Source organism: Macrotis lagotis, chromosome 1, assembly GCF_037893015.1.
Source record: "Macrotis lagotis isolate mMagLag1 chromosome 1, bilby.v1.9.chrom.fasta, whole genome shotgun sequence".
Lineage (NCBI taxonomy): Eukaryota > Metazoa > Chordata > Mammalia > Peramelemorphia > Peramelidae > Macrotis > Macrotis lagotis.
Window position 1 is genome coordinate 785,625,304 of NC_133658.1, and position 26,893 is coordinate 785,652,196.

The window sequence follows — 26,893 nt, forward strand, 5'->3', positions numbered from 1 at the left end:
CTGTGTTTAAGACATATTTGAGGAGAAAAAGGAAATCGTTCAGGTCGCGGTCAAAAGGTTGAGATGACCTGATGGAAGGAGGCTCCATAGGACTCTGGTAAGGTGGAGGAGACATTGAAAGGGACAAAGAATTAGAGGGTAGTGGACAACATAAAGTTGAAATTAATTAACTCTCAAGTCTGATTTCTAAAGTAAAAAAGAAACCTGAGCAGGGAATGATGGATTGGGAAAGCAGGAAAGGATATATTAACCATAACTTATTGAGCATAAGGAATAAGCTTGGAAAGAATGAATTTTCACTTTCTTTTGTGGAAGCTGATCAGATGATCCTGGTTAACTCAGTGAGATTATATCTGCTCGATAATGGTACAATCCCTATGAGGCATGCCCTTGAACAGAATAGGCAATTGTATGAAACTTTGTGAAAAATGACATTAATTGTGCTTCCTGGATAGGTAAGATCATTCTCTTGAGATTATTAAGCTTGACATCCCCATGGCCTGATTGAGCTTAGTACTCTGATTATACCTGCTTGACTGTAGAAAGTCTAAAATGCATGAATGATGAGAATATCCTAAAGAATTAAGAGGTTAGAACTTTGTCCTATAGAGAATACTTTCTGTTCTTAGCAACTGTCCAAACTTTATTTATAATAAATCATGTTGTATGACAGATTTAGGATTTTAAAAGCCTTCTACAGACTGAATAATGAATTGATTCTAACAAAGAAAAATTTCTTAAGAATAAATATAAAATCTTATGTTTAAAAACAAAATATCAACTGAACAATTATAAGATGAAGAAAAAAGGGAGAAAAAGTTACATGATCACTGTAGTATATTTGGAGGGAATATCAGGTTGTAGTGGATTTACAGTTTCATGTGCAATCATCTTTTTTCTTCTACAGTGTTTTGGAAATGATTGCTTTGCTCCATGATTTGAAAATAAAATAAATTTTAAAAATAACAAGATTGGATGATACTGAGAGAGAACAATTTGTGTGAAAAATATTTAGGTACTTTGATTTACTGGAAGTTCAATATGTATCAAGAATGTTATGTGGCAACCAAAAAAGAAATCTTAGTCTGTATTAATGGAAATCTGAAGGATACTGAGATCATCATGTACAATCTCAAGAAAAACATTTTAAGAGATATTAATAAGCACAAGTACACAGAAGAAGGTGACCAGAATGGTAAGAGTATTCAAAATTATGTTGTCCTCTACTTTTTGAAGAACTCTCATGAGAAGACATTCAATAATTCTCTGTAGTCCCAAAGGGCAAGAGGAACAATGGGTAGAAGAAACGGGGGCAGAATTCTGTTCAGTAAAAGGAAGAGTTCTTTATGATTAAAATTATCCATAAATGCAAAGGTCTGCCTTGTGAGCTTCAAAGTTTCTTGGAACCTGAAGTCATAAAACATGGATTTGGAGTCAAATTTGAGGCCATCAAATAAGGAATTGAAACTCAAGAGATTAAATTACCTACCAATTATCATATAGGTAGTCAGTACTCTTTCCACTATATTATCATTTGATCAGTATTAAAAAAAACAGGCTGACTAATCACTTAGGAATAGTAGAGAGGCAAAAAGGTGGAGGTTGCGCTGTACTGGAATGGACTAAATGATCTCTGAAGTTTTTTGTTTTGTTTTTTTTACTTTAAGATGCTATGATATAAGATTCCATAATGATGTAGCTTCCTTATCCTATCATCATTCATTCTCTGTTTTGGGGATGTAATAGTATTCAAGGAAGACTAGTATCTCTGGTATGAGGGTGGCTGAGCCCTTTTCAAGATCTACTTTCCATCTTTGATGTCCACCTGAGCCACCTACTCTCACCCGTGGCTTCAAGAAGCTGTAGCATATACAGTGGTCACACTCTGGTAAAGTGTTTCAGCAGATGGGTTAAATCAGATTGACAGAGTCTCAAAGTTATCAGTGCGTTGGTGGGGGGAGGTGAGTGGGTGTCTAATCCAAGCATGTGAAGTCTTCCACTGGTAGAATGGGAGGATGAGAACACTTTTTCCCAACAGCCATGAATGTAGTTGAAGCAGGTTCTATGAAGACATCAAAGACACCAAAGTCATCCACTTCATCGAGAGCCGTCACCAGTTGTCTTGACTTTGTCTTGCCATTGAACCAAGATAACTCTGGAAGAGAGTGAGACAGACAATTTCAGGAAACTCTGCCCCACTTAAATCCAATTTATTCATGAATCAAAAGACAACCACTTTGATGTCCCTAGATAATGAAGGACAAGAACCAACTATCCTTTCTTCTATATTCTTGTTTCTCCAAGTTATTGCTCTTCTTATTAGGTTGATAGGTGTCTAAGAGTAGAGGTTATATCTGGTTAATATTCTTAGTATAGCAGCTTGTGCAAAATGCTTTATGAATAATAATAATGTGAATGAAAATGATCAGGTCCAGTCCAAAGCAAAGACGAGAAGGCAGTTGCTTTTATGTTATAGTTTGAAAGGCACAAGAAGGTCTCTCTGTTCTAAAAAGTTTTCCTATCAGTCTATCACACTTCCTAAAATTCCAATATTAGAGGATTATTCCTTCAAATAAAGAAGCGTCATAATATATTGCAAATATTCCTAGGAGTTATATCATAATTTACAATCATATTTTAGTACAGATAAATTTAATCAAATCCTTTTTGCCCAGCACTAATCTAAGATCAACATTCTGAGTAAAGAAGAATTTCTGTGTCTGTGTGTGTTTGTGTGTGTGTGTGTGTGTGTGTGTGTGTGTGTGTGTGTGTGTGAGATTGCAAGTGTGTGGTGTGTGGGGAGAGAGAGGCAGTTCATGGAACATAGGGCACAATCTAGAGAGGCCATGAGATACAGTAATGAGCTAATGAATAAGGAAGTGGGGAGCTCTAGAAAACTGATGGAACTTATTTTCTAATTCCCCTTTAAACACTTCATGGTTTCTATACAGTCTCGTGACAAGTCCAAAAGCAGCCAAGACTGGGACCAGGAAGGGACTTTATTTTGGCAAGATAATCCCTATATAGCCTTTTTTCAAAATTACATCCTCAGGAAAACAGTTTGAGAAAGCAGGATGGTATAAAACAAATTTGAATTTAATAAGCATTTGTTTAGCACCTCTATATGCAAAACATTGTATTGGCTCTAATGAGAGACAAAGTTTAAATAAAACATGGTCCCTCTCTATACAGATGTTATAGATTATAAGGGGGAATAAATCATATGTACAGATTACTAAAGCAAGAGAGTGGGATATCATTGGATTAATGATTTCATTTGTGATAGGCACTTTGGTGTGGAAATTCTCTCCAAAGGTGAAGACAGGTTGTCTTCCTGAGCCTTGAGACTTACCCATGGTCAGAGGGAAGATTTGAACACGGGACTTCCTGACTCCATTAACAATTTTTTACTCCATTCTGTTTCTCAAAAGATATTATTTTGGGAGCAGCTAGGTGGCGTAGCAAACAAAGCACCAGCCCTGGAGTCAGGAGTACCTGGGTTCAAATCCAGTCTCAGACACTTAATAATTACCTAGCTGTGTGGCCTTGAGCAAGCCACTTAACCCCATTTGCCTTGCAAAAAAAAAACCTAAAAAAAAAAAAGAAAAGAAAGATATTATTTTGGATAATATCTTTTAGTATACACTCTGAGTACACCCTCTGAATACAATAAGGTGATAAGAAACAAAATATTATTGAAACATAAAGAGTAGAGAACTGAGATAAGAATCAGGATCCCTTCATTTTAAAAGTATTCTTCACCCTTTGAAATCAAGTCCTATTGTCTCCCTGGGACCTCAGTTTCTACTACTGTAAAATGAAGCAAATTGAATGAATAACTGCTGTGTTCTTTTGAGTTCTTCAGTTCTATGTTCCTAAAGAAAAAAAGGTTGTCCAAATCCACTAATTAATTCTAATGCATGCCCAACTACAAATTGACTTAAAAGAACAGAGAGTACAATGTGGCTTCAGAAGGCAGGTGAGTCATTGCAGAGAACTGAAGATTTAAAAGCAAACAAGGCCATTTTCTGATCTAGTTAGCATTAAACTCCTTATTCCCCCATGCCCATTAACATATCTCAAAAAGCACAGGCTCAAATTGCATTCTGGTCTATAGAATTAGTTCTGGGGGGGGGGGGGAGAAAGGGAAAGAACATCTTTTTTTTTATGTACAGCATATATACAACCAGCTGATGGTAACAATGTGTGTAAATGGAGTGACTTAATTTGGCAAGTTTCTGGGAAGCAGTGAGGGAGCTTTAAAAGCAATACCCTGTATATTACAGTAAAGAGGATTCATCAGAGAAGCTGCTGATCAATTTGATATATCCTTGAAATGATTTTGATGAAATTCCAGGGTGAGGACCTTGACCGGACCTCTCATGGAGGTAAACAAGCCGCTAGCTGAGAGTGACTAGAGTTTTCTCCAAGATAACTGACTTCTAAGAGTAAAAGTGGATGACAGAGGAATGGATTGGGGAGATAGTTCTTGGAAATCACTCTTTCTCCTTAGTCCAGAAAATTCAAAAGACTCAGTCCTTTTTCATCATCTTTTTTTCCTCAAGGTTCTATACCTGGATTGCTCCAAGGAAGGGGAGAGGATTTCTCCCTTCCCACCTCAAGTAACAAAAGCAAAAATGACAACTTGCAAGAAGGCACATGATGAGGCTGAAGAGTTACTATTGTTGTTTTCTTGCTCCTTTCTATTACTTTTTTCTGAGCTTGAGTCAGAAATGAGAGTTTCTGAGAATGGATTTTGCCAGATTTGGGGATTCTTTTATCAATAATCCTAAATTCAATGATTTCCAAGTTTAAGAGTTTCTGAATAAAAAGAGTTTAGTGCTAGAACTCCTAAAAGGAAAATATTTTCTGTATAAACTGTCTCCCCAGTTGAGTTGTGAACTCCTTGAAATCAGGGACTGTCTGATTTTCTATTGACATGCTCAGGACACAGTGCTTTAAATTTAATAGATTTTTAATAAATACCTTCTCATTGTTATCATGAAACTAGAAGAAAGTAGACTGCTAAAAAAGAGGACGGTCAATAAGACTATCTTCAGCTAATAGACTAAGGCTATGGTTCAAAAGATAGAGTTGGGAGGAGGCAAGGGAGGGCAAGTGGGGAAGCAAGGGAGGAAGCTAATTTGTCATATTTTTCTTATCAGTTGTCCAAACAGTGCCATTCTCAGGTGAATGCTGAGTTCTTATCAACAGTTCCCAAAGGGGGTCTTTACTTTCTGAGAGTCTAATGGGCTACTAGGTGCTGTACAGTTAATTCATGAAGTCCTATGAATTCTTTGTATATTATAAGCTTTTTTGGCAATCATGAAAATTAGGTGAAATGGGTGAAAAAATATACTAGACACTCATATTGTACAGTGACTACCTGGCAAGTTGCAGATGCGGTTGTATTGGGGGAATCATAGACTTAAACTAAACATTGTTTTGCTTAGATTAACTGCATGTAGAAGTAAGAAGTAAAAAAAGATAAACTGACCCTTAATGGGTAGGTTTCTCCCAGGAAAGATGTAGGTTCAAATTCTGTTATTACACTATAACTCTGGTGTTGTCACAATGTCCACATACTTCAAACATTTTCCTAGGACCAAATCACATTCAGGTGGGAGGATTTATCTAATAATTCTAATCTCAATGCAGCCTCAGACACTTGCTGCCTATTTGTCCCTTGGCAAGTCATTTAAACTTACTTTAGTTTCCTTATCAGTAAAATGGGGATAATAATAGTAGCTATTTCCCAAAGTGACATGAGGATAAAATGAGATAATTTTGCAAATCCTATGCCACAGAAATGTCTACTATTGTTATTATTATTATTAATTTGTTCCCTACACTGATAAAATGATCAATCCTTTGATGATGATATTTGTCCTTCATTCTCAAAGACCATGACAAGCCCATGAATTGAATTTAAGTGAGGGGATGCTATGCTAAGTCACTAGCCTCAGTTTCTCCTCCAGAGCCAACTGTGTCCAGTGACCAGATATGATTCAGGATTATTGGAGATAGTTAAGTGATTTGTCCAAGGTCACACTGATAGCAAGTATCTGAGGTTGGATTTGAACTCAGGTCCTCCTGACTTCAGGGCTGGTGCTTTATCCCCTATACACCTAACTAACTGCCCCAATTAATCCTTTTGTTTTATATCAGCCTCTAAAGGGAATAAAGAGTCTATGTCAAGTACTAAAACTTGGGTGTGGCGACTCAAGCATTCACCATTCCATAGAGGAGGCTGGGATGAAACTGCCCACAATTCTGTCCCAAAGATTGGTCCCCAACAAAAGACTTCAAGTAGACTCCTGCTTCTGACTTAAAGAAAAATAAATTTCCTCCATCTCTCTCCTCTGAAGACCATCTGTCTTGTTCATGGCCTTTTCCTATATTCTCTTCTCTTAATAGTATTGTATCCACTATGGTCCAGTATGCTCGTTCTCTTCTGCTATACACAATATTTAGCACAGTAGGAGGGAACTGGAAGATACAAATTACACTTAACTGAAGTAAATTTTAAGGCTAGAATCTCACATAAATCTCTGACATTAAGTACTCTTTGTTAATTAAGCATTCCCTGTTGCCATTTCCTTTTCAACCTACAGGTCTTTTCTTTCTGGTGCTCTCTATGTTACGTCCTCTAGGTCTCTTCTCAGACCCAAAGGGAACTCTCCCTTCTTGCCATCTAGGTCTTTGGAGTAGTCTTCTGCTAGAGTCCCAGGTACACACACACACTTCCCTTTGGTTTCAAATAAAAAACACACCTGATGTGATGATTTTCCAGTGACCCCTAGACTTTTTTCTCTTAGTATGGTATTTCATTTCCCTGCTCAGTATTATTCAAAGAAAAGAGCCAGACAGAGACAGAGAAAGACAAAAATATAGAGAAACAGAGAGAGATTGAGAGAGATCTATAGATGTGGTTGAATAAATGAATATACATTTACTTGGCTACTTAATATGTTTCAGGGACTTTTCCAAGTGCTAAGAATACACCAACAAGGAAGGCAGGCTCTTCCCTAAAGCAACATATAAAGATTGAATTAAAAAGACTGAGAGAAGTAATGGCATAAAGATGTAGTAATGGCATAGAGATGTCTAGAAAGTGGTATTTGGGACCTGAGATCAGGAATCAATAAAGGGAAAACTCAAAATTCAGAGCCCTTTGGATCATCACAAAAATCACGTGAGGTAGATATTAGTACCTCTATTTTTCAGGTGATAAAATTATGAGAAATTATATTATTTACTCAGATAACATAACTAGTAAGTGTTTGAAGAAAGATTCAAACTATTTTCCTGCCTCCAATTCTAACACTTTATCTACTATATATCTCCTAGAAAATTTTTCCTGTTAAGGGCTCCATACTTTTTATATCTCTGTACTGTATCATCCTGAGCTCACTTGACCCAGCTGGGAGTTCTTACCTCCAAGATCATGGATCAACACATTCATCTTCAATGGAAAATAGACTTACTCTTCAGCCTAATGGCTAAACACCCCTACATTTGCAAGGATTCTGGAGAATGGAGTACTTTTTGCCACAGGATCAGATTTTATTATTACAAATGTTGCTTTCAATGATGCTGAGATAGAGAATAGAAGAAAGGTGAGTGTTAATAGATAGGATTAATTACCACTGCTCAACTCTATCAGCAATGTACCTAGTAACTAAGTGGATAATAGTGGAGTGTGCAAGGTTAGTGATGACTGTGAGAGGGTAGAAGAGAGTAAATAGTTGGTTGGTTGGTTATTGTCCATTATCGAAGAAGACCAAAATGACATCCCTATGCTTGAGACACATTACAGTGTGTCCAGCTGTGGCTGATCAGACCAAGATGAGCTCAGAATGTTCTACCAGGGTCAGGCACAATTAGTCCATGTGAACTGGGAGGGGAGGGCTACTCTAAATTTAGGAGTCGCGTTTCCTTTGAGCTGCTTCAATTCTGCCTTCCTCAAAGAGTGCAGCCCCCTCTCTGATGAGGGCATGCTATGCTGGGTGGTCCTGTGCCAATGTCTCCCATGCTGTACAGTCAGTTCTAATGTTGAATGAGAACTTCATGGTGGCTTAGTATCGCTTCTTCTGACCCCCTTGTGAGCACTTACCCTGTGTAAGTTCTCCATAGAATAATCTTTTTGGCAAGCATATGCCTGGCATTCTCACAACATATCCAGCCCATTGTAGTAGAACTCTTTGTAGTAATGTTGGAATGCTAGGAAGTTTAGCTCAAGAAAGGACCTCAGTGTCTGATGTCTTCTGCCAGGTGATTTTCAGAATCTCCCTAAGACAATTTAAATGAAAGCAATTCGGTTTCCTGACATTAGGCTGTCCAGGTTTCACAGGCTGTAGTAGACCTTCAGTTTGGTATCAGTCTAATACCTCTTTTCTCCCACACTTTCTTTCAGAGCCTCCAAAATTATAAGCTAACCCTGGAAATGTGAGTGTCAACCGCATTGTCAATGTGTACCTTCCCAGAAAGACACTGCCAAGATAAATGAACTTGTCCACAGTACTTAAAGCTTCTCCATTTGCTATAATCAATGGTTCCATATATGGATGGTGTGATGCTGGCTGATGGAGCACCTGTGTTTTCTTAGTGTTAATTGTTAGACCAAAATTAGCACAAGAAGCAGAGAATTGACCCATACTTTGCTACACTTCAGCCTCAGAGGCTGCATTGAGTGCACAGTCCTCTGCAAACAGAAGATCATGCACCAGCACTCCCTCCACTTGGTCTTGGCTTTTTGCCTTTTCAAGTTAAAGAATTTGCCGTCAGTGCAGTAGCTGACCTTGAGTCCGTGTTCATCCTCAGTGAAGGCATTTGATAACATGGTTGAAAACATCATGGTAAAAAAGCATGGGAGCAAGAACACATCCTTGTTTTATTCTATTGGTGACTGAGAAATCTCAATAACATCATCCACTATCCAGAACCTGGGCATGCATGCCATCATGGAATTGACTTACAAAACTGATGAACTTCTCCAGGCAACCAAATTTTAACATAATTTTCCATAGTCCCTCATAACTGACAGTATCAAAGGCATTGGTCAGATCTACAAACATTGCATACAGACCTCTGTTCTGTTCCTGCCATTTTTCTTGGAGATATTGGGCAGCAAACACAATATTAACTAATACTCTACCCTTTCTGAAGCCACGCTGGCTCTCAGGGAGGTGACCATCTACAGGTGAAGCATCAGTCAATTGAGGAGATCTCCGGCAAGAATTTTACCAGCAGTGACTAAAAGAGAAATACCTCTGTGATTGTCACAGGACAATCTATTCCCTTTACCTTTATAGAGATGGACAATGAAGGCATCCTTGAATTCTTGGGAGATAACCTCTTCATGTCTTGGATAGAGCAATGGCCTTGGATTCAGGAGGACAGGAGTTCAAATCTGACCTCAGACAATTGCCACTTACTAGCAGTATGACCTTGGGCAAGTCATTAAACCCTAATTGCTTCACATCTAGGACCATCTCCAATCATCCTGGTTCATATCTGGCCACTGGATCCAGATGACTCCAGAGGAGAAAGCGAGGCTGGTAACTTAGCACAACACCCCCTCACTCAAATCCAATTCATATGTTTGTCATGGCATCAACTCCCTGATGTAATGGTCTTTGAAAATGAAGGTCAAACAGAGGGTAAATAAATAGATGAATGCATGAATTATTGATTTTATAAGTAGTTCCTCTTAAAACTTTGCTTCTGTTAATAGTATATTCTCAATTCCTCTCCCCAAAGAAAAGAATAGGTTGCTTCATGAGGTGGTGATTATCTATCTCACTGAATACATTCAAGCAGAAGCCAACCACCATGTACTTAAGAGAAATATTGTAGAGGAAATTCAAGTTAATATAATTACAACTTCATAATCTATGAGGTCTCTTTTAGTTCTGAAATTCTGTTCTGCTCTGTGTCTTGTTATTTATGATTTTGTTACCTTCTGGTAGTTACTTTGTGGCTTTAGGTAAATCACCTCATTTTAGTGGTAGGGCCATTTTTCTCATCTACAAAGTGAATGAGCTATACCAGAGGCAGAGTTATATAGTTTTAAAAAAATGTACTAGACTTGGATTCAGAAGATTTGGGTTTAAATTCCAGTTATGCCATATATTGCTTGTATGAATTTAGATGAATCACTTCCTCTCTTTATCTCAGTTCCTTTTTGTGTAAAAAATTGAAGTTTAGAGTAGATGACCTCTGATTTTCTTTCAACTCCACATTTAAAAATCTCTAATATCTAAGATCCTTTCAGTTTGAAATCTTAAACTCATATGACACTTTTTATCATGATTTCACTTAAAGCAAAAGAAAATATTGCAAATAATTTCTTAAATGAAACACTAATCAATAGTCCTTTGGTCTCCATTTTGGTCTGCTCAATTTGGATAGCAGATAGGATTGTCCAGTTCCTGCTTCCCACTAATTTAGCCTTTGCTAAAGGGAATCTAAAGGGAACATCATTAACATATCTCAACTTGCCAGTAGAAGGAAGTTGTGCAGAGTCAACAGCAACCTATTATCCCCTCAGGCTTATTCTGTCCTTGACTCTGCTCTCCTGGCATCTTTGAACTGGCTTTGGCATTTTCGACATCCATCCTTGGTTACTCCCTTAGCATAATGTTCTCAGCCTGTGTTCCTGTTATACCTTTTAGCATCAGCATTCTAGATATTAACTGATGGAAACATCCTGTCCCTATTGTGGCATCTCAGCTCTCCCCCTCCTTCAGGTCCTGCCTGACAACTGCTCCCCTTCTGTGAGATCTTGCCTCTGCAACTGCCCAATAATGGTCAAATCTCTGCAACTTGAGGCTAGAAGCACACAATAGTATCTGGTCTTTAACCTAGCCAGTTTAACTTAGAGATTTTTGGTATCTTATTCACCTGACAAGACTTTATGCCTAAGAATCAATTTATAGAGTCTGATCTTGTGAATGAAACCATCACACAGGTATTAAACACTGATTGGCAACTGAGTAAAAAAAATCAGTCTCCACATCTCTAGACTTCAGATATTTTCACTAGTTGTCCCCTTTGCCTAAAATTCTCCCTCTTCATCTCTACCTCCTGACATCCTTGGTTTTCTTCAAGTCTCATCTAAAGTCCTACAAGAAGTATTTTCCAGTGCTTCATTTTAGTATCTTCCCTTTGAGAATATCTGCAGTTTATTCTATGTATTGTCTACAAATGGTCATTTGCATATTGTTCCCTTCATTAGAAGTTAAGCTCCTAAAAAGCCTGGATTGTCCTTTGCCATTTTTTGTCAGCCCAGGGCCTGATAAATAAGATTTGGGGGGGGGGGGGAACATATTTAATGAATGCTCTATTGACTGACAGACTGGCTAATATGCCTAGAGTCTAGGCCTGTGACTTTAATATTAAGAAAAGAATAGCAATGTCATTAAGAATCAATGCCCCATCATTCCTAAGCAACTTTCATAACAGACATCTCAAAAGGAAATTTGGTTGGTAATCTGTCATTGTTAGAGTAAGTGAATGTTTCCTTGTTCCATTCTCTACAATAGACAGGAATGTCCTTGAAAATCATTGGGAAGCTTCTGCAGTGATTGGAAATATGCTACACTCCAATGCACAAAATCAGTTGAATGAATCTCTAAAACAATGGATTCTGAGGGGGGATATTCCTGAAGGTTGTATGAACTATACCATATGGCAAAACACTGCACAAGAAATCATTTTTACATGAAAGTCACCTATAAACTATAACCCAGTCAAATTGTCTACACACCAATGTTAATGTGTTTAAAGAACACTCTGCTTTGAACAGAGATTAAGCCATCTTCTAAGTAAATGCCATGGGAAATTACAAAGCCGTGAAATAGAGAAATGAGATAATGTATATGATAACACTTTTAAAAGTATAAATCACTAAATAAATGCAAACAATATAAATTATTTCAAAGATGAAAAGTAATGCTAAATGCAGTACAGTGGCTGACTTCATAAAGGCTGCCATGTTTCTTTCTCCTCTTTAAAGTCTTCCCTATCAACTTTTTTTCCTCCCTGCTCGTCTTACTATTATCTTTTTTTTTTTAGTTTTTGCAAGGCAATGGGGTTAAGTGACTTGCCCAAGGTCACACAGCTAGGTAATTATTGTGTCTGAGGCCAGATTTGAACTCAGGTACTCCTGACTGCAGGGCCGGTGCTCTATCCACCGTGCCACCTAGCAGCCCCTTCTTACTATTTTCTTGATTGTTGAGCTCCTATTCTTGAGAACTTAGTACTGGATCCATGCCTAGAATGACTTTCCTTAAGAAGATACTGACAGAGGGCAGCTAAGTGGTGCAATAAATAGAGCAACAGCCCTGGAGTCAGGAGGTTTTGAGTTCAAATCTGCCCTCAGACACTTAATAATTACCTAGTTGTGTGACCTTGGGCAAGTCACTTATCCTCACTGCCTTACCAAAAAAAACCTACAAAAATTTTTTTTAAAGAAATAAAATAAAATAAAAAGAAGATACAATTTTGGTTCTTAGTGCATCTATTCATTTCCTTTGAACATTTTATCATTTAAAACATTTCTGAAGTTCCAACTCATCATCATCAGATTGGCAAAATTGATTTTAAAAAAAGGAAAATGACAAATTCTGCAGAGGCAATGGGAAAATAAGTTCTTTAAAGCACTGTTGGTGGCTCAGTGAACTGATCCAGGCATTTGGAAAGCAATTTGCAACTATGTCCAAAACATTATTTTTTTCCTTTTTTTATTAAAGATGTTATTTGAGTTTTACAATTTTCCCCCCAATCTTACTTCCCGCCCCCCACAGAAAGCAATCTGTCAGTCTTTACTTTGTTTCCATGTTGTACCTAGATCCAAATTGAATGAGATGAGAGAGAAATCATATCCTTAAGGAAGAAACATAAAGTGTAAGAGGTTAACAAGATCAGACAATAAGATATCTCATTTTTTATTTCTAAATTAAAGGGAATAGTCCTTGAACTTTGTTCAAACTCCACAGCTCTTTATCTGGATACAGATGGCATTCTCCTTTGCAGACAGCCCAAAATTGTTCCTGATTGTTGCACTGATGGAATGAGCAATTCCTTCAAGGTTGAACATCACCCCCATGTTGCTATTAGGGTGTACAGTGTTTTTCTAGTTCTGCTCATCTCACTCAGCATCCGTTCATGCAAATCCCTCCAGGCTTCCCTGAAATCCCGTCCCACCTGGTTTCTAATAAAAACAGTAGTATTCCATGACATTCATATACCAGTTTGCTAAGCCATTCCCCAATTGAAGGACATTTACTCAATTTCCAATTCTTTGCCACCACAAACAGGACTGCTATAAATATTTTTGTACAAGTGATGTTTTTACCCTTTTTCATCATCTCCTCAGGGTATAGACCCAGTAGTGGTATTGCTGGGTCAAAGAGTATGTTCATTTTTGTTGCCCTTTGGGTGTAGTTCCAAATAGCTCTCCAGAAAGGTTGGATGAGTTTACAGCTCCACCAACAGTGTAATAGTGTTCCAGATTTCCCACAACCCTTCCAACAATGATCATTATCCTTTCTGGTCATATTGGCCAATCTGAGAGGTGTGAGGTGGTACCTCAGAGAAGTTTTAATTTGCATTTCTATAATAATTTTGTTTGGAGCAATTTTTCATATGGCTATAGATTGCTTTGATCTCCTCATCTGTTAATTGCCTTTGCATATCCTTTGACCATTTGTCAACTGGGGAATGGCTTTTTGTTTTAAAAATATGACTCAGTTCTCTGTATATTTAGAAATGAGTCCTTTGTCAGAATCATTAGTTGTAAAGATTGTTTCCCAGTTTACTACATTTCTTTTGATCTTGGTTACAGTGGTTTTATCTGTGCAAAAGCTTTTTAATTTAATGTAATTGAAATCATCTAGTTGGTTTTTGGGGATGTTTTCCAACTCTTCCTTAGTCATGAACTGCTCCCCTTTCCATAGATCTGACAGGCAGACTAGTCCTTGATCTTCTAATTTGCTTATAGTATTGTTTTTTATGTCTAAGTCCAAAAAATTATTAAACTAGTAATACTTTTAACTCAGCAATACCACTCACTATTAGGTCTTTAAAGTTATAAAAAAAGGAAAATTATTTAAAGCAGTTCTTTATAATTGTGGCAAAGAATGGGAAAGTAAGGAAATACCTTTCAATTGTGGAATGACTGGACAAGATTTGCCATAAGAAATGATGAAGGGAATGATTTTAGAAAAACCTGGCAAGACTTGTATGAACTGAATATAGAATGAAGTGAGCAGAACCAAGAGAATAATTTCTGCACACCAATATTATTGTAAAAGCAAAAAATTTTGGGAAACTATAGAACTACAATCAGGACAGAGAGCAACATCATTCCAGAGGACACCTGATAAAACATGCTACCTGCTTCCTGACAGAATTTCAATGAACTTCAAGTGAAGATTGAGGTATTTTTTTTTTGTTTGGTTGTAGCCCACTGGGAGAATTTGTTTTGCTTGGTTATAGATTGTTGTAATGAGACTTTTTTGTTTATTTATTATTTTTTTTATTTTTTAATGGATTGGAGAGAAGCAGTCAGATGTGGGAGAGAAAATAAATATTTGTTAATTTAAAAAAAAAAGGGAGGGGATGAGTTAGCTGAGGCTTTGGTGGTGACTACCATAAAAGGTAATGGCAAGTCAGGAAGACAAACTATATGCAATTATAGATTTAAAGCTAAAAGTAATCTCAGAGGAGAGCTCATTTAATGCTCTCATTTTACAAATGAGGTAACTAAGACCCAGGAAATTAAGTGATTTTCCTCCATCATAAAGATAACAGAGCTGAGATTGAAACTTATATCCCTTCTGAGTCCAAATTGTACCAGTTATTTTTTAATTTTTCTTTGTTCCTCCTCTCTTTTTTTAAGGACTCTATTCCTCTACACTAATAAGTACATATATCAAAGTACTTGCAAAAGAATGCAGGCACTTTGCACGAAGAAGACAGGAACAGTTACCATCAAAGTTTTACATAGCAATTATAACTTTAGGGAGCAATTCATTTGAGGAAGAGAAAGGAACAGGGGACACTGGGAAACAAGCCACTACTGGCAGTAGTGGGATGGCCATGGATGTCTGTTCGGAAAATTAACTGGAGTGTAACTTGAGTGAGGGAAGGGAATGAACTATAACTAGAAGCTTCTCATTTTAATGAATTATGTGATAATTAACTTTCCCAACTAGGTACAAAGCTCAGTTGTTATATGCTATAAAAATAGTGTAATTGTGATCAGCATACTCAAAATTCTAGTGCTCTTAAGCAAAGCTCCAAAGGCTCCAACCTAGTTATGGCTCTCCTCACCAGAAACCATTATCAGGCTACAATTTGACTCATTGGCTACAGTTCAACAATGTAGAACCATGAAACATTAAGGCACATTGTCACTTTCTTTTTGACTCTTTATTGGACTATTTTATTTGGAACACATTTTTCCCCTATTTGGACCACAGTGCTTTTCCTTAGTCATTGAAGTATGATTTTTACTTATATGCCTAGATCATCCTTTGAAAAGGCAGACCCATTTAATGCCATTTCACCTCTGAAGACATTCACCATTTCACATACATATTTGCTAGCCTATATTTCCTCTAGGTCACAAAACCAGTATTTCCCAGACAGAAAAAAATCAAGTCACATCATTCTTTATTGTTTGTCTACCATAACTCTCTGCTGTATATAAGTCTATCTGAAACATGCCCCAAGTGGCTTATGCTCAGGTTTAGAGAGGCCGTTGCATTTTGCAATAACTGGAAATGTCTCCTCATTTTGGTACAAAATAGCTTGACTTTATTAACATTCAATACTTGGGGCAAAGCATACCTCTTTAGTTTCCAAATGAATGAAAAATGACACATTCATAGCTAGGTTAGCCACAGTCACTAACTGCCGAGCAATTACTAATGACTCACAGTAAGATAGAGAGGATGTGTAAGCATCAATGAAGGTCACTCATTTTGTCAATAAGCATTGCATGGGAAATAAGATGTCACTGCAACTACAGAAAATATACCATCAGAAATCACTGAGCTTAAGAATTTTTTTTTTTTTGCTTTCCAGCTGACTGGTAAACCCCGATTCCAATTTTAGTGACACTTTAGGGGAGACACTGAGACTGCTGATATTGAAAATGTCTAGATTGGCCATGCTACCTTGTCATGTACAGTATTGCTGATCCATTGTGAAATGGCAATTAGATTGCTTTGCTAGGAGCACTCGTTTTAAAACGTTCTAGCTAGTGAACCACAAACATTCCCACAATGATAAAAATAGATTCAGTGTACTTAGGTACATATATGTATATTCAAAGGCCTACCCATTGAAAGTACTTTGAGAAATCTAAGAATAAATAAAATATTTAGTGTGTTGTTCCTTCCTTATTTAATATTTTATTGTGATTGGGTTATTAATATTATCTATTTTTCAGTGTGATGTAGCTGAATTTCTTGAGATCAAAGGTATTTTACAATACATAAGCTTTTTCTATCAATACCCTTTATGCATTAAAAGTTATTCACTGTCTTTGATACCACAAACAAGCTCTTTTTATATTTCAATGATGGATAAAATTCATACCAAAAATATTTTTTTAAAAGAGTAAGAACATCCTAATGTGACATTCCACCATGAAAACGCTTAAGGGATCTGATGACCTTGCTACCCCTTTACCCCTTGGGTCTCTCAACAATTTGACAAAGAACAGTGCATTCTAAGAAGGAAATGCAGTTGGAGATTTGGATCTTAACAATGTATTCTCATTGTCCTAGCTAGAATCATTAACTCTTGAAGCTTGAAGAGGCCTGGCATCCTTCTAAAAAACATAATAATCATATTACCTAAGAGTTCTGCCTCAGAGTTAGAGAATGAAGGCGTTCCCAGAAGATCAAGGGGACCTGAGTCAGCGACAACTATGCAGAAACTGGTCACAGTGGCAGTACTGATGATTAGCCCAACGTTGCTGCTAATTTGAAAACCAGAATCTACTTTTCAGAAGTTAGTGCAAGTACCAGTGTTCCTTGTGCCAATACAGGAGAGCATTTTGTTTCCAGGTTCCAAAGTCCTCTGGAGTCCACATTATTGGTTTTGGCCACCCCTTAGTCCCTATTAGCTGAGCCTATATTGGACACTGACTGTGTCCTTTCATATTAGTCTATGGAATTACTAAGGCATCACCTCCTACTTCATACAGGGCCAACATTCTCTGTATTCTGCCCATTAACTTTATATCCCTCTTCCAACTTTCCTAGCAGAACACACTGTTTTGTGAAAAAGGATTCTTAGTTGCTCCCAGACCATTCTATCCTTTTCTTGAGGAGGCTAAATTCTGTCTGTTAAGTTAATCAGAAGTATTAGATTTTCTAAGCTAGACAAGTATTCAGAAGAGAGCAGTTAAAATGCCAAAGGGCCTTGACCTCAAAATGGACTATGAGATTCAATTAAATGAACTAACAATATTTAAACTGGATCACAGTATCACATATTTAGACTGGGAAGGAATCTTGGAGATCTACCTCCTAGTTATCCCTATTTTTATAAATGTGGAAACCGAGGTTTTAATTAGTTAAATCACTTCCCTAAGGTCACACAAGTAGCAAATGGCAGAGATGGGATTTCAACTCAGATGTTCTGAATCCAAATTCATTACTCTTTATTTGACTTGAATATAATAGCAGGTAGTTGAAAGAATGTCACCCAGAATTAGTCTGGTTCTGTTTAGACTGGGAGGGAGTAAGTAGTTGCAATGGGTAGAAGATACAGAGAGGTTAATTTAAGCCAAGTATTAAGAAAAATATGCTAATAATTATCCAAAATGCAGTGAATTGCCTCAGGAGATTTACTTGCTGAAAGTCTTCAAAGAAAGACAAGATTAGTTTTAGTCAGGCATGATATAGAAGAGATTCTTATTCATCGAAGGGTTAGATGCCCTCCCATATGTGATTATAATCAACAACATCAGAGAATTCATCCTTTCTGTACACCTGAAAGAAAATAAATCCCAGAAGAGAATCATTTCCTTATCCCCTTATAAGAAAGTAAGAAATACTGATACCTACTGATTGAAGCATATCTAAACAAAATGTTGAAGCAATTTTACATCAGATTCACTTCTGAAGAAATATATTGCTTGTGACCCAAGAGATTCATTACTTGTCTACAATAATTGCAGTAATTGGACAACTGCTAAATGGTAGAGCAACATGGTTGATATCTCTGAATCTCCTTATAAGTTTGACTCTGGGTCACTCTACTCGATTTTAAAAATCTCCTTCCCTTGGCTTCCATTAGACTTATTTTCTGATTTTTCTCCTCACTATCTATGACTGTTCTTTTCTCTTCTTCCTAACAATGAGAATTCTTCCAGGACTCAGTTTTCATCCTTCTGCTTTTTTATCTGTACTCTCTACTCTGAAAACTAATCCACTCTTATGATTTCAACAATCACACCTATGCTTTTTTTATCTCATTGCACCTGAAATATAATCCTGTATTTTCAACTTTGGAGATCAGAGTATTTTTACATTTCAAGGAACTTTGGAGATCATAAAGTACCCTTACCTCCCCATTTTACAAATGAGAAAACCAAACCCCAGAGAAGGCATGTAACTGGTCTCCAGTACATAAGTAGTAAGAGTCAATACTCAAATCTGTGCCTTCACCATTTTCTGAAAGAATAGTGATAAAGTAAATACCCCATAATTGGAGAAGAACCAGAATGACAAAAAAACCTTGAAATGAAGATATATGAGAATGAAATGAAGGAACTGAAAATGTTTAGCCTGGAAAAGAGAATATGGAAGAAAATAGAATAATTTTCTTCAGGTATTTCAGGAACTTGTCACATGGGAGAATATTAGACTCTTTTTGCTTGACCCCAAACAGTATAAACAATGAATGGAAGCTGTAGAGAGGCAAATGTAGTCGTAATATGAGCAATAATTTCCTAAATATGAGAACTAAATAAAAGTGAAAAAAGAAGGTATTGGGCTGTGGTGGGCTCTCAAGGATAAAAACCAAGAGTCATAAGATCATTTATTGAGGATACTGGAAAGGGGATTCTTGTTTTGGTGAGGATTAGATTTCGTACTCTTTTCCATCTCTGAAAATTCTATGATCCTGTGACCCCAAGTCCAATGATTTTCCAATTATTCTATGCTCTCTTCACTTATAATTTCCTTCTTGTCAAACTAAATATATCCTATATTGAGTTTAACTTTCTTGCTCCTAAACCTAATTCTCTTCTAAGTTTCCCCAGTTCTGTAGATGGAATCCCTATTCTTTTTTAAATTTTTTTAATTTTTAATTTGCTATTGTTTTTTGAATTTTACAATTTTCCCCCTAATCTTGCCTCCCTCCCCCCACACCCCACAGAAAGCAGTCTGATAGTCTTTACATTGTTTCCATGCTATACATTGATCAAAATTGAATGTTTTGAGAGAGAAATCATATCCTTAAGGAAACAATATATATATATATATATATATATATATATATGTATGTATGTATCTAGATAAGATATAGCAAAATTACATATATTTTTTGTTTTTTTATTAAAGATTTTATTTAGTTTTACAATTTTTCCCCTAATCTTACTTCCCTCCCCCCCACCCCCCACCCCCCACAGAAGGAAGTTTGTCAGTCTTTACATGTTTCTATGGTAAACATTGATCCAAATTGAGTGTGATGAGAGAGAAATGATATCCTTAAGGAAGAAACATAAAGTATAAGAGATAGCAAGATCAGACAATAAGATATCAGGATTTTTTTTTTCTAAATTTAAGGTAATAGTCCTTGGTCTTTGTTCAAACTCCACAGTTCTTTATCTGGATACAGATGGCATTCTCCATTACAGACAGCCCCAAATTGTCCCCGATTGTTGCACTGATGGAATGAGTGAGTTCATCAAGGCTGATCATCCCCCCCCCCCATGTCGCTGTTAGGGTATACAGTGTTTTTCTGGTTCTGCTCATCTCACTCAGCATCAGTTCATGCAAATCCCTCCAGGCTTCCCTGAATTCCCATCCCTCCTGGTTTCTAATAGAACAATAGTGTTCCATACATATACCACAGTTTACTAGGCCATTCCCCAACTGAAGGACATTTACTTGATTTACAATTCTTTGCCACCACAAACAGGGCTGCTATGAATATTTTTGTACAAGTGATGTTTTTACCCTATTTCATCATCTCTTCAGGGTATAGACTGAGGAGTGGTATGCTGGATCAAAGCATATGCACATTTTTTTTTTACAAATAATGTGTTTTATACATTAATAAAATATTCTTGTTTAAGAGTAAAAAAGATACCTCCTCCCCCGGAAAAATATAGACTCACTTGAGCGATAAAGTAAAGGGGAGAGAAAAATATTAAAATTAAAAAATAATACTAATAATTGTAGGAATGGCCAGGTGGTGCAATGGATGGAGCACCAGCCCTGGAGCCAGGAGCATCCAAGCCCATATCCGGCCCCATTCACCCAACAATCACCCAGCTGTGTGACATGCAAGCCACCCCAACCCCACTGCTCTGTAAAAACCCCAAAAAGAAAAAAAAAAGACCCAAAATAAAATAAAATAGTAATAATAGTAGGGGTGGCTGGATGGCGGCCAGAGCATTGAACCTTGAGTCAGGAGCATCCGGGTCCAAATCCATCCTCAGACACCCAATGATCACCCTGCTATGTGGCCCTGGAATCCCTATTCTTATTCTTACTCCAGAATTCTTACTCCAGATCAAAACCCAAGAACTATCTTTGACCCCTTCTTCCCCTTCATCTTCCTATGCCCATCTGTATCTTCAAGACTCACAAACAAATCTATGAATTCACTTGGACTGGGTTCAGTCTTGAAAGCTTCGCAATAATTTTATCTCTGCCTACAGATGTGACTGAATATATGGCATCTGCCTGTATGATCTTTTGATATTTAGTCCACACACAATTTCCCTTAGGACATTATATATTAGCTTATGTTGTTCCCAGTGTCATTAGCTCCTCTGCAAGTATTTAGTTTAATAAAACTTCAAACATAGGGCAGAGTTTTATTTAGTACTACAGAAAACAAAAGGACTCATGTCTAAACTCATAAATAGCCAATAACAGTTCTCCTTTCTTTTCTAGTTGGTTTCTAGTTTTTCTAGGAACCTATCCAGTTTCACTGACCTGATTTATTTTCACTTTTGCTATCTTGGTTTTACACACACACACACACACATACACATCCATGTATGGACATATATGTATAGAGGAAAAAAGTCAGAGTTGCTAGAACATCCAGCAACCTCACCTCTGGTGAGATCACTTTCTGTGTGTGTGTGTGTGTGTGTGTGTGTGTGTGTGTGTGTGTGTGTGTAAATATATAAAAATGTATAATATGCAAATTTAAAGAATATTTTAAATATAATATAAATATAAAATACATGAAACAGCAGAATAAATTAAAATATATATAAATATGTGTGTATATTTTTATATTTTATATATTCATATATTCCTTGATATATCCCCCCTGACCCAGAGGAGAAAGAGTACAAAGTTTAGAATAAATTAATTCTCCCAGTGATAAGTTCTATCTTTAGTAGGAGTCTTTCCTAATTACATGTGTCATTGAAGAGAGGTCTGGATTACACTATTATATTATGTCTTCCTGTTGTACTGACGCTTCTTCCCTTTCATATCTCCATCCAATGACAACTCCCTTCTTTCCACATCTCTACTTGCCTAATCTGCCTGTGGGCCAGACTATTGGGCTGTGTCTCCTTCTGTTTTTTGCTTTTTTTGGTTTTTTTTTAGGTTTTCTTTGCAAGGCAAATGGGGTTAAGTGGCTTGCCCAAGGCCACACAGCTAGGTAATTATTAAGTGTCTGAGGCCAGATTTGAACTCAGGTACTCCTGACTCCAGGGCCGGTGTTCTATCCACTGCACCACCTAGCCTCCCCCTGTGTCTCCTTCTGATGCACTTTTTTCATCTTCTGGAGAGTGACATGGTTGCATTTCAGATCTTAATGCTCTTGTCTAGCTCCAATTTGCTTTCCATCTGTTCTCCCCAGTTCAACAATGCACATGATTCCTTAGAGGACAGAATGGTTGCCTTGGTCTCTCTCCAAAGGATAGAGTCCTGTCATCTACATTCCATCCTCCTCTGTGGTTACTCTCTTTCAAGACTCAAGATCAAAAAGTATGTTAACTTGAATCTTTGCTAGGGGGAAGAAATTATGAGAAGAATTTGCAACTCATCTCAAGATTTCATACTTTGTCAAGGGATTTTATAGCTTATCAAAGAAATATCCAAAGGAAAAGAATTGAACCCTTTAAACATGCCTAGGCCTATCTATCACATTTCTTCCTTCACAGAGTCACCTTGGATTTTTTTTCCATGCTTATTGCCACTTCCCTAGTCCAAGCAATGAATACTTTAGAAATGGATTATTACAATAGAATCCTAAATGGTCTTTCTCCTTCTATTCTCTTCCCAGACCCCTTCTACATCCACTAATCTTCCTGAAACACATTTCTTATTCCTTTACCCCAAAATTTATAGCAATGCCCAGCTACCTATTGAACAAACTCAATATCTTAATTAGAACATTGAATTATCCTCTATAGCAGGGATTCTTAACCAGGAATCCAGAAACCTCAAAAAGTCTTTAAGTCTGTAACCCTAAATAGGAAAAAATGACATCTTTATTTTCATTAAACTCTTGCTGAAATTTGGCATTTTCTTCATTATGAATTTTAAAAATTTTTCTGACAATAGGACTATAGAACAAGGAGTCTAAACCTCAAAAAGGGTTAAGAATCCTTATTCTATAGTATTGACCTCAAACTTTACCTATCCAAACAATGCTATTTTACCACTGTTTCCCAATATGTACCCTCTTCTCTACAAGGGTCAGTCTCCTCCACTGCTGCTGTTATCTCAGCGCTTGTGTTCATGTTTTTATCTTAGTCTGAAATGTGCTCCCTCTTTCTACAGAAAATGTGCTCCCTCTACAGAAAAGCTTTTCTGGACAGTCCTTTCTAGCTTATTTCTCTAAGTTATGGATACCCAAAGAACTCTTTCCTTGTGGCACTTAACTGAAACACCTGAGTATTTTTATAAAGGTATTGTCTTGTACATGTTTAAATCTTGTTTCAACAATACCAATTTAAGATCCTTGAGGGCGATGTTTAGAATTAAAGAATGTTCAGCATCCAGGGGTTTTGGAGATTATCTAGGTCTAAACTAGCCCTCTCATTCAGCAGATGAGGTAGCTGAAGCCCAAAGAGATGAAGTATTATATCCAAGATCACACAGCTAGAACTACACTATTCCTACTCCCAAATCAAGGGTTTTTTCTCCCATTATACCCCACACACACATATTGTGTATTGTTGGAGTTTTTGTTTTTTTCCCTGTTTCTAAAATTGGTTTACTCTATAGTGGGCAAAAAAAATGGACATTCCATAAATGTTTATTTAATCGAAGTAAAAAAGAGAAAGAATCTCAAAGCCAGTGAAAACTCCACTCACTAAGCCCTATGCTTTCTCAAAAGATCCAGTCTCAGGTTCTGTCCACTCACTTCTACCACTTGGTTTCTCTGACTTCTTTCATGACTGAGCAAAGACAGTCCAGGTCCATTCTCCCCATTCTTACCACCCACCCCCTTCCAGCTTTCCATTTCAGATTACCTCCATGCTTCATATACTCTGTATATAGATCCTGCCCTCTCATCCAACCAAGTCTGTGCGTCACATAAGTAAATATATCTACACTTGGCTGACCTTGGCAGAGAAGATCAGAATTAAGGACAATATCTGTATGGGAGCAGGGGGTGGGGGAAAGATGAGGAAATGGGATTTATTTGCCCTTTTCTCCAGTAGTACTAGAAATATATCTATTTGTACACTTTGGATATCTATGTAGCCTAAAAACATGAAGATAAGCAGAAAAGTGGTACTTTTTCTGGCTTCCTGTTAAGGGGGACAGCCCTTAGTTCATTTTTGACACTTTAGCCCCTTCCAACCAACTGCTGATTGCAGAAAAGGCAATCACAAATAGCAAATAACAAGTAAACCCATTTATTCAAGGAAATAAAGAACAGAAATCAGAGAAGTTAAACAGATTAGAATATAGCAAAAATATTCAAGAATGAATTAATTATTCAGCTGGGAGTGAAATGAAATAAAAACCTTTTTCATTCAAAAGAAATTCAATCAGTCACTAGAATTTCAAGCAAGACCAAAGACAAAGTGGGACCAACTTCCTATGCAAATCTTCCTTTCCAAAGTCTTTCTGTGTCTCCCTCCGTGGAGTCTCCTAATGTGTCTCTCCCCTAGAGGGTCTGGCACCAGTTTGGTAAGTGCTGTCTGTTCTCTCTGACAATCAGAACTCACATCTCTTTCAAACATAGCAAACAGTATTTAAATGCTCCTCTCCTATCCCTGGATGAGATTATACTTTTATGTAGCTATTTATTTAAATGTTGTCTCCCATATTAAAATGTATGCTCCTTGAGGGCAAGAACTGTTTTGTATACCTAGAACTCATTATAGTGCCTGGAATATATTAAGCCTTTAATAAATGGTCATTGATCCAAGTAGAGAAAGTAAGAAATCTTGTAAGAGTTGGTGAGCCAAATCTGGAGATCAAATTTAATAGTAGTGTTGCCATGAGTTTGGTATTATCCTGTGATGAATCACTCCCCGATCCAGAAATACAGGTGTAAAATCAAAAATAGAGATTTATTTAAAAGAAGTTACAGCACAAAAGAAAATGATAGAGAAGTTAAGAAGAGTTCAAAGAAAAGCCACATGGATTGCTAATTAATCTTGGAAGCTGCCTGGTTAAGCAGAAGTCTGGAAGCAAGAAGTGAACAAGGGCATGAGCCTCCCGGAAACTCCTTAAAACCCCTCAGGGTCCATGGGAAGAGGCTGTGACTTGGGAGTTGCCCAAGTCCTGCATTGGAGAGTTTGACTGTGGGGAAAGGCTCGAGAGTCTCGGATGTTGTTTCAGCACCTGAATAACCTAGCTTACCAATGAGAACTTGGCCAAGGTCAGACTGGAGGTCAAAATGGAGTGTTTTGACAGATTGATAAAGGAAGAGTGAAGATTTACAAAATTTTATTTCCAATTAATTTCAATATTCTCTATGCCCATGGTTCTCTGCCTCAGTAGGAAATGCAAAATTTTATTCTTAGGTTCAAAAACATCAACTTCACAGATATATAAGATGAGGGAGATTAGAAACATGTAAAAGATTTGGGAGGGGCTGTGTTATGAGAAAACAATATGACTCAGAAGCCAAAAAACCCTAATACTGTCCTAGCCTCCACTAAGATGGAAAAGCAAGATACTCAGATCAAAAGAAGTCCCATGGTACTCTACCCTGCTGAGATAAGAGCTATTATGTTCAGTTCTGAGTACCACATTTTAGGAAAAATATTTGAAATACATTCTTTGAGATACATATTCCAGCTCCCATCACTCTGATAAACTGGCATAGTTTGATAAGCTTGAGATCTAGGGGTAGACCCAAGGGGCAGAGGAACTTGTCTATTACTACAGTAGTTCATGAGCCCCACAGATATGCTTTCCCTCAAGATTATTAGTTGAGATTCATTTTAGTCAGCAAGTCTTAAGAACAATTAATATAAAGTCTGTCACATACTGACTGAAAATTACGTACAGAAGATAGTGGGCTCAAGCTTAAAGAGCAAATTGGATTTCATACAAGTTTTTATCTAATCTGAAATGAACTCTCACGGATTTTATTTCTCCAAAATCAAATTAAGAGAAATGGTCCAGAGGCGGCTAGGTGGCGTAGTGGATAAAGCACCAGCCTTGGAGTCAGGAGTACCTGGGTTCAAATCTGGTCTCAGACACTTAATAATTACCAAGCTGTGTGGCCTTGGGCAAGCCACTTAACCCCATTTGCCTTGCAAAAACCTAAAAAAAGAAAAAGAAAGAGAAATGGTCCTTCTCTCTGACAAGGCAACAACCCCCCACCCCAATCCCTACAAGCATCTTGATCCCATCACCTCCCATCTTTTCCAGCAGATTCCCTTACCATTAACTGCTCAAAACTCTCACTTGAAGCTATCATTGTCACTGATGTAGTGCCCATATCCTTAACAAGGTTATCTACCATAGGTGACTCCATTTTCTCTCTATTCATTCTCTGCAGTCTGGTTTCCAGCCTCAACATTCAACTGGATCTGCTCTATCTAAAGGTAGTAATAATCTTTTAGTTGTCAAATATAATGGTATTTTCCTCAGTCCTTATGCTTTTTAATCTCTCTGCCACATTTGACACTGTTGATTACCCTCTCCTATGAAATCTTTCATTTGTAGGTTTTTGCAACACTTCTCTCCTGTCTGTCCACTTCTACTTTGTCTCCTTTTCTTCACCTGTCACTCACACCAATTAATAATAAAAAAAGGCTTTAAAAATACTCTCTCCTTTAATCTTCACAACGCTAAGAAGTTTCTCTGAAAATACTATTATTTGCATTTTAGAGAAGAGAAAACTGAGACATTAAGTGACTTGCTCAGAGTCATATGTAGGCTATGACCTTAAATCTTCCTGACTCCAAGCCCAGTGCTCTGTCCACTGAGTTATCTAGCTGCCTCGGTGTCTACTAACTATGTGTCCCCCAAGGCTTTGTCCTGAGAAATCTTTTTTTTCTCCCTCTGTACTATTTCACTTGATGATCTCATCAGATACTATGGTTTCACTTATCATATCTATAGAGTAGACAGGGTGATGGATTCGGAAACATTGTTTTCCTGATTTCAAATCTGACCTCAGACACTTTACTTACCAGCTGTTTGACCTTGAGCCAGTCACTTAACTCTGTTTGCCTCAGTTTCCTCATCTATAA

At 37.2% G+C, this 26,893-nt stretch overlaps 1 pseudogene; it reads right to left on the bottom strand.

Annotated features, from left to right (window-relative positions):
* Positions 1–26,136, bottom strand: part of LOC141507018 (E3 ubiquitin-protein ligase FANCL pseudogene) — a 142,000-nt pseudogene extending 115,864 nt beyond the window's left edge.
* Between the last annotated feature and the right edge of the window lie 757 nt (positions 26,137–26,893).